We start from the raw sequence: 17682 nt of genomic DNA, 5'->3' as shown, positions 1-17682 counted from the left end.
TCAAATTGAGATCCTTCTACTTGAACAAGTGCTAGAGGCTACGATGATCAGTAAACACCTCACAAGACACACCATAGAGATAATGCCTCCAAATCTTCAATGCGTGAACAATGGCAGCCAACTCCAAATCATGAACAGGGTAGTTCTTCTCATGGGGCTTCAACTGACGAGAAGCATAAGCAATCAATCTACCTTCTTGCATCAACACACATCCGATACTAACTCTGGAAGCATCACAATATACAGTATATGAACCTGAAGTTGATGGCTACACTAACACTGGAGCTGTGGTCAAGGTAGTCTTGAGATTCTGAAAGCTCGCCTCACACTCATCTGACCACCTGAAAAGAGCACCCTTTTGAGTCAATTTGGTCAAGGGTGATGCTATAGATGAAAATACCTGAATGAACCGACGGTAATAACCCGCCAAACCAAGAAAGCTACAAATCTCTGTGCCTGAGGACGGTCTGGGACAACTCTGAACTGCCTCTATCTTCTTCGGATCAACCTGGATACCCTCACTGGACACCACGTGCCCAAAGAAAGCCACTAAACTGAGCCAAAACTCACACTTGGAAAACTTTGCATAAAGTTTCTCCTCACTCAACTGCTGCAACACAACTCTCAAATGCTCAGCGTGCTCCTTCTAACTATGTGAATACACCAGAATATCATCAATGAATACAACAACGAACGAGTCGAGATAAGGCCAAAACACGCTCATTAACGTTGTTGGGGGCATTGGTCAGCCCAAAAACCATCACAAGAACTCATAATGACCATATCGGGTCTTGAAGGTTGTCTTAAGAATGTTTGAGTCCCTGATCTTCAACTAGTGATCCCTAAAAGGAGATCAATCTTGGAGAACACTCTCGCTCCCTGAAGCTGGTCAAATAAATCATCAATACGAGGCAAAGGACACTTGTTCTTGATTGTGACTTTGTTCAACTGCCTGTAATCAATGTACATCCTCATCGTGCCATCCTTTTTCTTCACAAATAGCACCGGCGCACCCCAAGGTGACATATTAGGTCAAATAAACCCTTATCAAGGAGTACCTGAAGCTGCTCCTTCAACTCCTTCAATTCCGCCGGTGCCATATGATACGGTGGAATAGAAATGGGCTGAGTGCCCGATACCAAATCAATACAAAATTCAATATCATTGTCCGGTGGCATACCCGGTAGGTTTGCAGGAAACACATTCAGAAAGTCCCTCACTACCGAAACTGAATCAATGGTAGGAGTCTCTACACTAACATCCCTCACAAAGGCTAAGTAAGAAAGACAACCCTTCCCAACCATCCGTTGGGCCTTCAAAAATGAAATCACCATACTGGGAACAAAATTAGTCAAACTTCACCACTCAATCTGTGGCAACTGCAGGATGGCCAACGTCACTATCTTAGCATGACAATCCAAAATAGCATGACACAGAGATAACCAATCCATGCCCAATATCACATCAAAATCAATCGTACTAAGCAACAAGAGATCCACTCGAGTATCCAAACCCCCAATAGTCACCATACACGACCGATATACATGGTCCACGATAATCGTATCACCCGCCAGACTAGATACATGAACAGATGAACCAAGAGACTTGTGGGGCGTATCCAAATAATGAGCAAAATATGATGACACATATGAAAAAGTGGAACCAGTGTCAAATAGTACAGAGGCATCTTTGTGACATACAGAGACAATACTTGTGATCAAAGCATCTGAAGCAATGATATCTTGCCTGGCTGGAAGTGTATAAAAATGGGCCTGACCACCACCTGATCGACCTCCCCCTCTAGGGCGACCCCTAGCTGACTGACCTCAACCCCGAGCTAGTTGGGTGGGTGGGGAATAACTGGTGTTGAAGCCGAAGGCTGACTCCTCTACTGGGATGAACTTCCCGAAGGACAGAACCTCTTGATATGACCCAAATCTCCAGACTCGAAGCAACCTCTCCCAGCAAATGGCGGTGGGACTGAAGGGAGCCTCGAGCACGGGGATACCTACTAGAAGAACTAGGCATAGATGAGCCCTGAACTGATGGTGCCTGAGTCAAACTCTAAGCTAGAAGGGTACTGAGAAATGAGTGACCCTGATGTGAACTATGAGAACCGTGGCCAGATGATCCACCATGGTGGCCCGAATGGGCTGGCTGAGCATGTTTGAATGAACGACCTCTGTCATGCTGAAATTGACCTCCCGAAGGAACACCACCAAAACTATCAGATCCCCGAGGCCTCTTGGCCTCCCTCTCAACTCGCTCCTTGTGGCAAACCGACTCTATCTCTCGAGCAATGTCAACCACCTTCTTAAAAAAAGCACCAGAGACCCTCTCTCTAGTCATAAGAGTCCGTAGCTGATAAGCGAGGCCATCCACGAATCTCCTGATCCTCTCCCTGTCTATAGGAACCAACTAAGCAGCATGACAGGCTAACTTAGAAAACCTCATCTCATATTGCGTCACAGTCATATCATACATACGCAACTGCTCGAACTGCCTGCGCAACTCCTCTCTGTGGGAATACGGCACATACTTCTCAAGGAATAGAGTGGAAAACTATTACCAGGTAAGAGGTTGCACCAATAGGCCTATGCCTCTCATAAGCCTCCCACCAAGTAAAGGTAGCTCCAGAGAACTAAAACGTAGTAAACGAGACCCTACTAGTCTCCAGAATACCCGATGTACGTAGAATCCTCTGACACTTATCCAAGAAACCTTGGGCATCCTCGCCCTCTATACTACTCAAAGTCAGAGGCTGAAGTCTACCAAATCTCTCCAATCGACGCTGCTCGTCATCAGGCATAACTGGAACCACATAATCCTGAGCAGGTACAACCAGCTAGGTTGTGGTGCCTCTGGTGTATGAAGTCCTTGAGCAACCTGCTCAGGGGTACGAGCGGCGGGAGTCTGAGTGTCTCCCCAGCCTGAGAAGTAGCTGTTGTAGTAGAAACAGTGACCGCCTGAGCAAGACTGGTGCACACGGTCAGAATCTGGGCCAAGGTCTCTTAAAGACTCGGAATAACAATAGGCATAGTCGGTGCCTGAGCTAATACTGCTAGAGCATCCCCCGCTGGAGCCTGATCATGAACTGGGGCGGCTGGTGGATCCACAGGTGCTATCCTAGTTGCGGTGCAGGCTACACCCTTGCCCCTACCACAGACTTGATTGCGACCTCGGCCTCTAATGGTCCCAATTGGTGGTACTGGTGGTCGTCCGTCCTGACCGGTAGCACGTGTCCTCACCATCTGTGAGAGAATAGAATAACAGAAGTTTAGTACCAGAATCAATAGATTCGCACGACAAGAATTCAAGAATGTGAAGTTTTTCCTAAAGGTTTTGCAGCCTCCCGAAGATAAGTACAGACGTCTCCGTACCGATCCGCGAGACTCTACTGAACTTGCTCATGACCCGCGAGACCTATGTAACCTAGGCTTTGATACCAACTTGTCACGACCCCAAAACCAACCCGGTCGTGATGGGGCCTATCGTGAAACTCGTCCAGCCAACTCATTTCCAAATAATCCATATTTCATTTAAAACTTAAGTAAAACCATGTTTTCAACTGAAATTCGATAAAAGATACTCCCTTCATTTCAATTTATGTGAACCTATTTTACTGGGAATGCAGTTTAAGAAAAAATGAAGTCTTTTTGAATTTGCGGTCCTAAACAAGTCAAAAAGGGCCCCAGAGTATTTGTGTGGTTATAAAAGTTTCTCATTAAGGGTAGAATGGTAAGTTTAAGCTAAATTGTTATCAAATTTAGAAAGTGATCATTCTTTTTGAAACAGACCAAAAAGGAAATAGGTTCACATAAACTGGAACAGAGGGAGCATAAAGTAAAAATCAAAACAAAGCGGAAAATACAAGCCCGACCTCGGGTGTCACTAATTCATGAGCAAAATACTACAACTGTTCGAAATAAAACATGACTAACATAGTTTGAGAATGGCCAACAAATACACTAAGAGGAAGATAAGGAAGGAGAAAGGTGGGACTGCGATCGCCAGGCAGCTATCTCGCTATCTCCAATAAAAGCCCATGACTGAAATGATCAGCAACCGCTACTGTGGCCCGAGATACCTGGATCTGCACACAAGGTGCAAGGGGTAACGTGAATACACCAACTCAGTAAGTAACAAGTCCAAACTATGGACTGAGAGGTAGTGACAAACTCAACCTCCTCAACGATAATAGAAATAACATACAGAAAAGTAGGCATGCTTTCAGCTAAATAGACAGTTCAAAACAGGGAATAGAGCAGATATGAACATGGTAAAGAAATAAGACCCTGCTACATTTATAAGTCAGTGCACATGCTGTATGGAATGTACCATGCTGAGTGCCTCATGTTCCCACAATCTCAAATGCTCGTCCACTCAGTACTGTATATGGCTCATACGGCCCAAGGAAGATCCATCCCGGAATATATACATCTCTGAAAGCAGTCACTCAGTACTGAGGAAGGCGAATCCAGCCTGTGGAGAAGATCCATCTCCAGATAATAACAATGATAACAACCTCACAACCCCTCGGTACTGTATATGGATCACAAGGCCCAGGGAAGATCCATCCCGGAATATATACACATCGCAGACCATCGGTCTCCAGTACCGAGGAACAGGCCAACCAGCCTCATGGAGAAGATGCATCTCCATACCAAGGGAAGATCCATCCCTGAATATAATCAACTGCGCTCACTGGGGGTATGCTACAGACTTCGGAGGGGCTCCTACGGCCCAAGTCCTATCATAATCATCAACATAACCGCTGCGGCGTGCATCCCGATCCCATAACTGTCAATCAAAATCAGGCTCTCGGCCTTGTTGATACCCAATTTTCCCCTATATATATATAATTTTTTTTCTATTATGTAAAATACTTTCAAAATAGCATATGTATGCATGTATAAGTGTGTCCAATTGTTTTATTATTTTTCCTTAATTTTTAAAAGGTTTTATACCAATTTATTTCCTTATTTTCATCCCTAAAATATTTTGATGATTCATTTATTGGATTCTTATAGTCATTCTAAAATATAGCTAATATGATTTTTGCATATTTTTACAAAGTCATTTAGTATTTTTAAAGCTAAATTGCATATAATTGCAATATTAGCCTCTTTTAGATTTGATTGCATTTATATTTTTAAAAATTAAGTCCAATATTTTTAATTGATAATTATGTATTGAAAATCATTTTAGTACCTTCAATTTGTTTTCAGAAATTAATTTGCTATTTTTTATAAAATAAATAAGGGAAAAGTGGTTATTTAAAATTTAGCCCCAATTGCATATCAATTACAGCCAGAATTGGACCCCCAATTTAAACCCAATTACCCAGCCCAATTGCCATCTGAACCGACCCAAGCCCTAAATTCGCCTACCCGACTCAAGACCCGCTAAATCCTGGCCATTGATCTAAAAGATCAACGACCCTCACGATTCTTTTCCTTTTTTAATTCCAATGACCCCCAACCCTAGCCTCATTTCCAAACTCCGCCGCCTCTGAATCCCCATTCTCTCTCAATCCTCTCTCAAATCTTCTCAAACCCTAGCCGCCGCCATCAAATTACAACCCTAATACCTCCCAAATTTATGGCTTACGAGGTCATCGGAGACCTGTATCCACCTCCCATGGCTTCTACGTGTTCGATTCTGTGGTCTCATGACCAAATCGTGAAGGGGATTTGTCCAATCTTTGCTTAATGACTGTTTTCCGATCGTCTCTGACTTTTCTCCAGGCCAGCCATGGCTATTCGAGTCTGACTTTTGACTCTCATGCTTAGATCGAAGGTTTTCAAAGCCTTTCTCATCATTTGGGGTTCTTTTGAAACCCTACCTTCTAAGGTTCCTTCGATTTCTCTTAGATCCGTTTCAAATCTATGTTTGCTCTAAACTTTTAAGCGTTTTTCTCGAAGTTTCTTTTAAAACTCTGCTTTCAAAACTGCTTATCTTTTCAATTAGGGTTCTGTTAAGTTATTTCAAAAACTTTTCTTTGATTTTTGACATGTTTTGCTATGTTTGCTCGTATTATTCTTTTGCCTGATTTTGCATGGTAAAAGTCTTGATTCCTTTTGAATTGTTTATTAGACTAATGCTGGTTTTTTTGAGTTTTGTCCGATTTGTTTGTTTATCCATCTTTTAAAATTCTTCTATTGTTGAAAACCCTATTGCTTTGGATCTGAGACTGTTAGTTTAAGTACAAGGCTCAATCTGAAGTTCTTTATTTCGAAACCTCTATTCCTTTGTGTGATCCTTTTGATTCTGGGTTCCTATTTCCTCTAGAACTCAAGTATGCTCGAAACCCTAATTTTTCAAGAGGGGTTTTCCTCACCTGCTACTGCGAGACCTTCACATGCTTTTGATATTCTATGTTCTTCACTACTGATTCAATTGACTATCATGCTTCGAGTGTTTCTATCCATTGAGTTTTCTTTTTGTGCTACTATTGTATGCTATTTTCCTTTTGCCAATAGGTTTGGCCTCGCGTATATAATGTTTATGCACCCTATTTATATGTTGAGTCTCCTTCTTTGACTGATTTTCAAACTTGTGACTGATTTCAAACTTTTCCTTTGTGAAATTCTGATTTCACCCACCTGTTAAGGTTAACTGATTTCTTTTCCTATTTTACCTTACTGAATCCTTTCCAAAATTAGAGTATTTCTGTACCTAGACTCTATTGTTTACTTAATGTTTTACTACTTCTTTTATGGCAATTGTCAGCCTGCTGACAAATTAATTTCTTTCCTTGTTTTGAACCTGTCAATGCCCGTTAAGCAAGTGATCCCTTAATTAAATGGAATCACTTGTATAATTGATTCCGAATCATGATTGTTTCCATGTTTGTAGCTTATTACCTCTCTCTTACTCGTTTTCAAAAACTATAAATACCCTGCACTTCTTCTCTTTCAAACACACGAACACAAGGCATAAACACTTGAGTTCAAACACATACTACACTAAACCTCTCTCTCTTCTTTGCTACTACTATATTGCTGCCTTACCTAGCCGACTGAAAGCCAAGGCTAGGCTATGGGAAAATTTGCTTATTTTCTGCATTTGCATTTCTTACTGGTATGTTCTAATTAAGTTTACTGCACCAACAACAACATGCTTATCCACTGTTTCATGCATTCTTGTCTTCTTACTATTTGTATTTAACCCAGTACCATTCTTTATCATGCTGTAATTTCCTTTCTCCTATTCTGAATAAATATATTATGACCTGTGAATCCAAAATCCCTACCCCAATGTGTTTAATACTTGTGGTTGGTTTGGGGCATGACAATATTGGAAATTGCTGTGCATGAACCAAACTTGATCCTCTTAGGATTATAACCTCCATGTTTCTCTTATATGTTGTGTGTTCTGGTTGATTTACAGGCATGTCAGTACTTCTTATTGTTCTGCATGCCCAAAATTAATCCATGCCTAAGTGTATAGGCTCCTTGCAATGGATTCCCAATCCCGTGCCCCTTTGTGTGAAGTTATTGACTCCCTGAAATGTTAATGGCTATCTCCCATCACCCTTCCCCTCTCCTTTATTCCCTCGGCTCCTAAAACTCAGTTTCTGCACTTTCACTCTCTTCTTAGACTTAAGTTCTGCCCCCCTCATGTGATCCTTGCCTTGGGACCCATGAGCTCCCTCTAAACTTGGACACATGAGGGCTGGCATTTCCACACTGCAACTCATCTCTATTCTGGTTATGTAATTTGGGTGTGAGCACTGCCCGGGGTCTTATTGAGGCCCTTGGGGAACTCTGACACACTCAATTCTGAGAAGGCTTTGGATCAATGGCATTTTGATGTGGTTTATTCCATAACTCAGAGAGGAAGTCAAGATTCAGGCTTCCTCTGGTTGTAACTTTTCTTTGTACTCTTCTGATGTAATTCAGTAATCCCGGTTTGTAATAATTTGTAATGAATATTTGGGGCTAGCTACTGAAAAAGGGTTGGGTAGTTTTGCATGCACAAGGGTAGAAAACATGCCTATAGAACTGTTTGTTTTCTACATGTTCAATTTGCATTTAGAAAACATGCTTATAGGAATGCTTTTAATTCTGCATATTCACATCACATTTAGAAACCATGTCTATAGGACTTACTTTAAATCTTGCTTGTTCACATCTAGATAACCTGCCTATAGGAATTATCTAAAATCCTGCGTGTTAGTCACCGTTTAGATATCATGTTTTTGGTGCCCAATTGGTTATAACCCAGTAGCATGTTAAAATCGGTATAATGTATAGAAATTATACTTATAGGAATTCCCAGTAAGAACCTGCCTGTTTCTATTGTCTACTAAATATTATGCCTATAGGGGTTTGACACTATTCAGATACTAGGGTTAAAATCAGCAATTATGTCTATAAGGTCTAAAATAAGTAATCCTAGATCTCGTGTTCATAGGAGTAAAAATCAGCGATAGTGGATACTGTCATCTGCAGAAACTGAAACTAGTCTAATTTAAAATTCGTCCATTCTGAACCTTTTTTTTAATAACCTAATTTCCTTATTTTAACAAGGTTTAGCAAGCATGCCTATAGGATTTCAAGCAATTCGTTTTGAGTTATCACTGTTTCACCACCTTCTGAATTAAGTAGATATCATGCCTATAGGACCCCATCTAAACACTCAGGCAAGCCTTAGAGTAATAGCTGTAAAATTGAATCCGCTTTTTGTTAATTGCTATAATGAGCAGGCAGGCCTGATTCAGACTTCTTATCTGAGTTATGTAATAAACAAGTCTGCTTGAATAATCAAACTCCCCTCGTCTTTAGTATTTTTTATCAGACCTAAATAGTACGTGCAAGTCATGTTATATATGTGCTTTGTTTGAAGAGGCATACTTGAGTCTTTATTTGCTTGCATGCTTTCCCCTAATGTGCAGTGTTATTTGTTTCGTATGTCGCCTTATACTTTTATCCTTTGAAACCAATCAGCTTAATATCCCACCCTTTAGGACAAGTAGTCCTAAGTGCCTCCGGGACTGATAGGAATGGGACGGGTAATAACATGAAATAGTAATCAAGACCAATCCTCGCTTTAATACCTTAAGAGGGTGGGAAGGGTAGATATGGATATGATGACCGGTGCGATAATGTCATGTGTAACCCTTCTTTTGAGGAGTGATTACCTGGTATTGCATTGACGTGATCCATATTAAATATAAACCTAGGACCCCCCCCTTTTCTTTTATTAGCAAACTCTTTTTACTCTTCTTTTAATTGTTCTTTCTTTTTATATATTTAAATCCCCTAATATTTGAGCTCGTACTTGTATATTTGCTAAATTCACAATAAACTATCTGGCCGAGAACCACACTAGTGGATCCTGAGGGGTGCCTAACACCTTCCCCTCGGGATAATTTCAACCCCTTATCCAATCTCTGGTTATCCAAACAAACTCAGAACTGAACCTCATTGGTGTCCTAATGCACCTCAAATCATTAGGTGGCGACTCTTCAAAATGCAAAACCCAGTTCCCCAAAGGAACGAGTTGCCCTACAAATGTCATAAACCCGATTTCGAGAGGAAAAAGGGGTCGCTACATGCCTCACTCAGTCATCACTCTCCAGTCTCACACACACGGGCTCACAATGTCATGAAACTAGCCTGAAACAATGATATGATGTGCCAAATAATAATAACTGATGTCACACCTCCTTTTTACCTCCCCTGAAAGGGTATAAGAGAGTTTTTCTCCAATTTAAGTGACAATCAAAATGGAATTATTTATTAAAAATCAGAGTCGCCACTTGGGATAATTTATGGTGTCCCAAGTCACCAGTTAAAATCCTGAATCGAGGAGGGTTGACTCTATTTACGGTATGCGAATACAGAAATCTGGGTAAGGAATTTTGTTAACCCAGGAGAAGGTGTTAGGCATTCCAAGATTCCGTGATTTTAGCACGGTCGCTTTGATCATACTTGGCTTAAACAAATTGTCTAATTACTGATTTTAGAACCTATGTGCATTGGCCTCTTTTAATTAAGAAATTATCTTGAAACGGGTCACGCGCACGTGTACCCATTTGTTTGGCGCGTCAAAAATCATGTCACGCGAACATATCCACGATTAATAACGCTTTGTTGTTATTATTAAGAAATGTTTGGCCAAAATTGCACGAACGCATACTCCAGTTTTGTTTTTAAAATCATAATCCTGTCACGCGAATGTGTACGCAATCACGATGGTATATTAAACGGGCCTAAAGCAACTATGAGCATTTGTCATTTTTATATTCTAAGTCATAAGATTAATACGAGGGCCATGAATGGTTAAATTGTGGATGGCACACCTCGCTCTAAAATAACTACGTTCAATTAGGAGATTATAAGGCTCTTGACGAATCCACTCAAAGTTTATCTAACTCGAAGTTCCATCTAAGGCCCTAATTACAGCCACACATCAAGGTAATTAAATAATTTTGATTGCTCAATAGAGAATGAACCAGCTACAGACCAACTGGGATTTGCGAGTTATGCATTGGATTGGGCTCGAAATTGAGCCCATCTCTCAGAATGAGAGCCAACTGCACAGCATTGATATCAAGCCAAACACAGATCCAACAGGATGCTGGGCTTCAGTCACCAAACCATTCCATTAAACGTAAAGTGCAAGGAAAAGAAGAAGGGATAAGGGTGAATATTCTTGGGCTTGACATTGAGCCCAAACATGGCAAAATAACATAGAGGCAAAACTGGAAAGTCAACATGTACCTAAATCATTATACAACTCATTTGGGATTGCCAGCATGTTTAAACACCAAATAAACTAAATTGAAGCATTCACCTCTGACCCTTACGACTTCTTTATATACATTACATTAATTGACATATAGGCTCAGTACTATTTTAACAAAACTTTGAATCATTAAAGAACAAATAACTAGTAAATAGAGATTAATAAGCCTAGTTCTATGAAATAACAAACAAAATTACTCTAAACTACTAAAACCAAATCTACATTTAGATTCTAATCCTCCATAAGCTGCCAGCTCCTCCATCATAGGAATAATATCAATTTCTGCTTCTAACTCTCATGGATCTGATCATGTTGAGATCAGATCCAACAAGAGCCATGTTGCACATATGCTGACCCCTGGCCAATACTCACAACTTAAACCATAAAGCAAAATATTAGACATGAATAATCAAAAACAAAACAGTGTACTTAGAGCTTAAGCCCAGCAGATATCAACTAATATATTTGGAGCACAAGAATAATATGTTTTCAAGCATGTGAAATAAGAATCTACACAGATATACACTCTATCATTCAAGCAACACTTCTAGTGCCTTAGTGATGTGTACCTTAGTGCCTGAAATTCTGCTCCAAAATATCAAATAAAACACATCTACTTCGACAAATAGAGAGCAAGGCAGCAAATAGTCAGCAAGCAGCTTCAGTCTCAAGTCACAAGAACTCTAAAATCCAGAAATATCAACAAGATTGTTCAATTTTTTTTTCCTTTCTTTTTTTTCTTCTTTAAACCAGAAAAAAGAAAAAGCTTCCTATTTGAGAGATTTTTTGAAAGATTTTCAGGTCTGTTTTCTGTGTGTGAAAAGTGAGGGGAAGGCCTTATTTATGCAACAGAAATTTGTTGTGTGCCTTTCAAGGCAAGGAGATAGGATCTTTTCCAAAATACCCCTCATAGGGTATCTTTTAAAACTGATTTATGTACAGTTGTCCCTTTCCTTTCAGATATTTTCATTTTTCAGCCTCTTATCCTAACAATTTTGGGCAGCTGTCCATTTTAAGAAGCTTCCCAATCAGTTACTAAAGATTCTTTCATGTTAATAATCCCCAAATTACCCGTTTAAGTTCCTAGCTATTCAATTACCACCTAAAGTTCTGAATATAAACAAACAAGCTGATATCTTCAGATGGATTGAAAAAAATGAAATTCAAAACTAGAAATGCATCTAACAACTGGTGAATGACATTAATTCATGAAGAACTGGTCTGTACAAGAAACCCTAAATGGAACTTTCACAAGTGCTAGAAAAACTAATGCATTCCAAACCATTCTCAAATAAACCACAACAAATGCAATTGAACCTCGAATTAAACGTAAATCCTTCTCACATAAGCTAAAATCAGAAAAATACCATTGGAACAAGGATTAATTCAAATGATGAACTAAACTGACTATAATTAATGATTAAGCTTCGGAATTAATTAACAAATCTAAAATGAACACTAAGATTATTATTTAATAGGGAGAATCAAAAGAGCAAAAGGAATGAAAACCTAATGAACCATGAATTGAAACCAAACTAACGAACCCCCTATGAAACTGATTTTAAACACGTCCAAAGACTGAAACAGGGACGACTCTTAAAGATGAAGAACAAACAGATTTATGGATGGAAAAACAACCTGAAAGAATACTGAAGAAAAGAGAAGAACAATGGAGAGGTAAACGGTGAGACCTTACCATTTGTAGAGTGGAAAACACCAGGACCGCTTTTAATATCATCATCACCATGATTGACCAATAGAGGTCTTCTCCTTCAAGGGATCTGGTCTTGCATGGCTTTGACCGAATCTATTTGAAAGAGAAGACTCCTAAAAGCCTAATCCTAGAAGAAAACACCAGGAAGTAGTTCAGGACTCGAGCACTGATGGAACGACAGCTCGGAGGTTTTCTTCGAACCAAACATAACTCCCTCTTAAACTTTGAATTGCGGAGTTTTGTGGGGTTGTTTGGGGGAAATCAGTGAGATATTAGGGGTGGGGGGAGTGAGGAGATGGTGTGGTGAAGCTTTGGGTTGATTCGGAGGAACTAGGGTTTTCGGTATTGGTTCTAGATCTAAAATTGGAGAGGATTAAGAGGGATTCGAGGGAAATAGTTTTGGGGTTTAGGAAGAGGAGAGGACATGGATTATAGGGTGTAATTTTGGAGCAGATTGGAGTTGTTCATGGCATCGCCGCCGGCGGAGGTGGCGGAGAGAATTTAAGGGCGGCTGATGGTCTCTAGGGTTTCTGAGTTGAGGGAGATGAGAGTGAGATGGGGGTTCCGAAGTAGGGGGGAGTGATTTCACACAGTTTTATATTTATTGGTGCCTAGTTCACAACCGTCAGATCACATGAGATCAACGGCTGTGATGGAAAGAGATAGAAACGGTATTGTTTGGTTATAGTGGGGCCTGGACTGGGTTACTTGATTTTGGGCTCGAATTTGGGGTGGGGAGGGGGAATGTCGGGTGCACTCGCCCAAATTCAACACTAAATTAAACCCTCTTCTCAATTCCCTTTCTCTTTTGTTCTATTATTCTTCCCCTTTCTTCTTTTCTATTATTAATTAAATCTTAAATTAAACCCCAAATTAGTCTAAGTTGTAAAATTAAACTAATTACCAAACTACAAAATTTATAAAAATTATTTGATCCTAAATTAAAAGAGAAAAATCAATAATCTAAAATTAAAGACAATAATTGTAAAAATGAGCCAATTTTTGTGATTTTCTTTTTTGAACAAAACAAATAACCAGTTAATCAATCCTGGGACTGTATACTAAAACCTAAATGCAATGCATGATATTTTTATACTATAAACATGCACAGAAAAATGCAAACACTTAACAAAAATCCTATGAAAAATCTACGAAATTGCAAATAATGGGAAAATTTATTTTTCTTGAATTTATGAGAGTAATTCATATAGGGCAAAAAATCACGTGCTCACAACTGAGACTAAGACATGATATGATATGCATGAGCAAGACTGAGCACAAAATATCAATGAATGTAATGAGATGACAACAAGAAACGACCACTCGGGTCTCAACAGCATCGGCATAAAGCCCTAACAGGATATCTAACATGTTTTTACAACACATTTACTTAACCACATGATAGAAACACGGATATCAACAAGAAAGAGTTACTAAGCGGTGCCATGGAATGATCCAGGTCGCAACTATCACGGTGCACGCCCACACGCCCGTCACTTGGCATTTGCGTCACCTCAATAGTAATCATAGAATGCATAATTTAGGGTTTCGAACCCTCAGAACCAAGTTTGGAAGCATTACTTACCTCAAGCCAAGCCAAACTCTAGCCCGCGACGCCCTTGCCTCTCGATTCGGCCTCCAAATGCCCCCAATCTAACCAAAATCAGTGTATTATTATCAATACACGCTAAAGGAATGAAACCCATATAAAAATTATCAAATTAACTCAAAAATCCCGAAATTGGCCAAACCTGACCCTCGGGCCCATATATCGAAATTCGATAAAAATCACACCACTAGAATCCTTATCTTCCCATGAGTCCATTCATACAAAAAGCATCGAAATCGGACCTCAAATCCCCACTCAAAGCTCTCCAAAACTCAAGCCCTAATCTCCCAACTTTCTTCCCTATTTCCACTAATATCATGATTAAACAATGGAAAAATGGTCATAAACACAAGTAATAAAGCTTAAGTGGCTTACCTAACTGACAACCCTTGACCCCTCTTGAGAAATCACTGCCCAAGCTCAATTCCCGTCTTCAAAAATGGAGAAACTTAGCAAAATTCATGAAGAAGAACTTTTTATGCCTTCTGTCTAGTGTTTTCTGCATCTGCGGTCTCAGAGTCGCTTCTGCTATACCGCACCTACGGAAAAACCATTGCAGGTGCGGTTTTCACTTAACCCTAGGATTCCGCTTCTGCGGTCAGCTTCCTGCTCATGCGGTCTCGCAGGTGCGGTCCTTGTGCGCACCTGCAGTTCTCTTCAGCTCCTCAACTCTTTGCATATGCAGCCCCTCTCTCTCTTTGCGAGGCTCGCACCTGCAGTTTCCAATCTGCAGGTGCAGAAATGACAGAAGCAGCAAAGTTCAGCTGCTCAACCAAATTCCAAATCCTTCCGTTAGCCAGCCGAATTTATCCCGAGGCCCTCGGGGCCTCCACCAAAAATACCAACTAGTCATATACCACTATTCAAACTTATTCCAACCTTCGGAACACTCAAAACAACATCGAAACACTAAATCAACCTCGGATTCAAGCCTAAGAACTTGAAAACTTCCAAAGTCCACATACGATGCCAAAACATATCAAACCAACTCCAAATGACCTAAAATTTTGCGCACACACGTCCCAAATGACACTACAGACCTACTCCAGTTTCTGGAATTCCATTCCGACCCCGATATCAAAATTTCCACTGCCGATCGAAAAATGTCAAATTTTCAATTTCGCCAATTCACACCTAAATCTATCACAGATCTCCAAACCACATTCCGAACACGCTCCTAAGCCCAAAATCACCTAACGGAGCTATCTGAATCGTCAAAATTCATATCCGATACCTTTTGCACATGAGTCAATATCCGGTTGACTTTTTCTAACTTAGTCTTACTCAAAAGAGACTAAGTGTGTCATACCTCTCCAAAACTACTCCGAACCCGAACCAACCAACCCGATACCACATAATACAACTGAACAAGATATAAAGAAGAAGAAATGGGGGAAATAGGGCTGAAATTCATAAAATGACCGCCCAGCTCGTTACAACTATAGACTGTCTTAGAAGCGCTTGGGAAGGGTAATGAGAATTTGCTCATCGCAATCGTAGAGAAATGGCCGCAATTGCGAGGTTGGTGACCGCGATCGCGAAGGGTACCTCTAGAGAAGTGTATTAAGTACTCTATTTCAAAAGTCTTGATCATTTTATTACATTTTGAGCCATGGAACTCAGATTTGGGCAACTTTGAAGGGGATTTTCACATTTTGTATTGGGGTAAGTGTTCTTTATCCGTATTAGATTATATTTTATGATTCCATCTTTGTTATTAAATTAGTGATTTGAATGGGAAAAAATGAGAATTTTTAATGTAAAATAATGATTTGAATACTGCCTTAATGTCGGAATTAGATAATTTTTGTATGGTTGGACTCGTATCAGAATGGGTGTTCGGATTTTGTAAATTTTATCGGGTTCCTAGGTGAGGGCCCGGGGTTTACTTTTTAGTTTTCATTAAAGATCAAATCTTTATCATCCGAAATTATTTCCTATGGTTTTTATTTATGATATTAAGTTATTTTGGCTAGATTTGAGCCTTCTAGAGGTTTTTTCACATGAGAAGGTCATTTTATAGTATTGGTTTACCTTCTTTGAGGTAAGTATCTTGCCTAACTTTGTATCGGGGAACTATCCCTTAGGATTTGAGTCATTTGTGCTATTTGTGTCATGTGAAAGCCATGTACGCAAGGTGATGAGTACATACTCGGGTTTATATGTGCAAGATTTACCAGTTGGGACTCTTAGTCTTCCTTTATGTATTTATTTGGAATTTCTTAGCACATGTTGTATCTTTTATTCGTCGTGTATGATATCACATGCTTTATTTGAAGTTATCGTTACATGTCACATTCTTTACTTGTCGAGTTTGTTCATGTATGCCTTATTTGTAATTGTTACCACTTTTACAATTATATGATTAATCTTATTGTTGAATTATTATTAGTTGAAATTGTTGTACATTATATCATTTTGTTGTCAGGCTATTCATGTATTTTGACATAGTTACTAGTTCGTGCCATTTCCTTCATTGTTAGACTAACTCATACACTAGAATCCGAAGCGTGCCATTTCATGGAAATTTTTTCACTATCGAGTTCATCCTTAAATAATTAATTAGAATTGAGGTTATCAAAAGTTATTACTCTATTTTAATTGAAGTTGTGTTTAAAGGGGGTGTTGTTCCTTGTTAAGTTACTTTCCCATTCATTTTGTTATTATTGAGATTTTATACATATTGTGTTTGAGCCGTGAGCTATTCGTTATGGAATTATTGATATTGTTGGGTCTTTGGAAAGGTTGTGGCCTATGGGCACTTGTGTTACGAGTTGTTATGTCATGTTGTTGTGATGTTAGCATTTGTGAATTGTTGTGTAGTTTGGTTGTTGTTATGTGGAGTATAAGGTTGGAATTTCACTATTGTTGTTATGCGGGGCATAACAGTGGTATCTCACTGTTGTTGAATAAGCAGAGTGATAAGGGTGTGTGATGACCCAAAATGTCATCGCTCATTTTCAAAGTAAATTCTGTGTCCCAAGGCCTTGAAAACCTCTTTTCGTCTCACTTCGATTTGCGTGCGCAGTCCGGACGCATTTCCGAAAAGCTTTTATGTGAAATATAAGAAATTTTATGAAATTGGCCTTTAAAATTGATTAAAGTTGACTTTGTCAACATTCTTTGTAAACGGACCCGGACCCGTGATTGGACGGTCTTGTAGGGTCCATAGTAAAATATGGGACTTGGGCGTATGCTCAGAATCGATTTCCGAGGTACCAAGCCCGAGAAAAGAATTTTTAAAGAGAATTGTTTGCTGGTAAATATAAAGGCTTTTATAAGTGAGTTGATACAATTTCTTGATGGTATCAAACCCGTTTATTGGTTCCAGAGCTCGGTACAAGTTTAAAATAATAATTAAGTCGAATATGTGAAGTTTGGTATGAATCAGAGTTCGTTTGGTATAAATCGGACCTTTATTTGAGAAAATGGAAATTTCAATGTTCTTGTGTAATTTTATGAATTTGAGGTTGAATTCGTAGTTGTTGATGTTATTTTGATTATTTGATCAACGAGCAAGTCCGTATGATGTTTTTATACTTGCGTGCATGATTGGTTTAGAGCCCCGAGGAATCGGGTGAGTTTGGATAGGCTACGGAGTGTA

The sequence above is a fragment of the Nicotiana sylvestris genome, chromosome 7 (genome assembly GCF_000393655.2).
Source record: "Nicotiana sylvestris chromosome 7, ASM39365v2, whole genome shotgun sequence".
NCBI classification, from domain to species: domain Eukaryota; kingdom Viridiplantae; phylum Streptophyta; class Magnoliopsida; order Solanales; family Solanaceae; genus Nicotiana; species Nicotiana sylvestris.
This window is presented reverse-complemented; position numbering follows the sequence as displayed.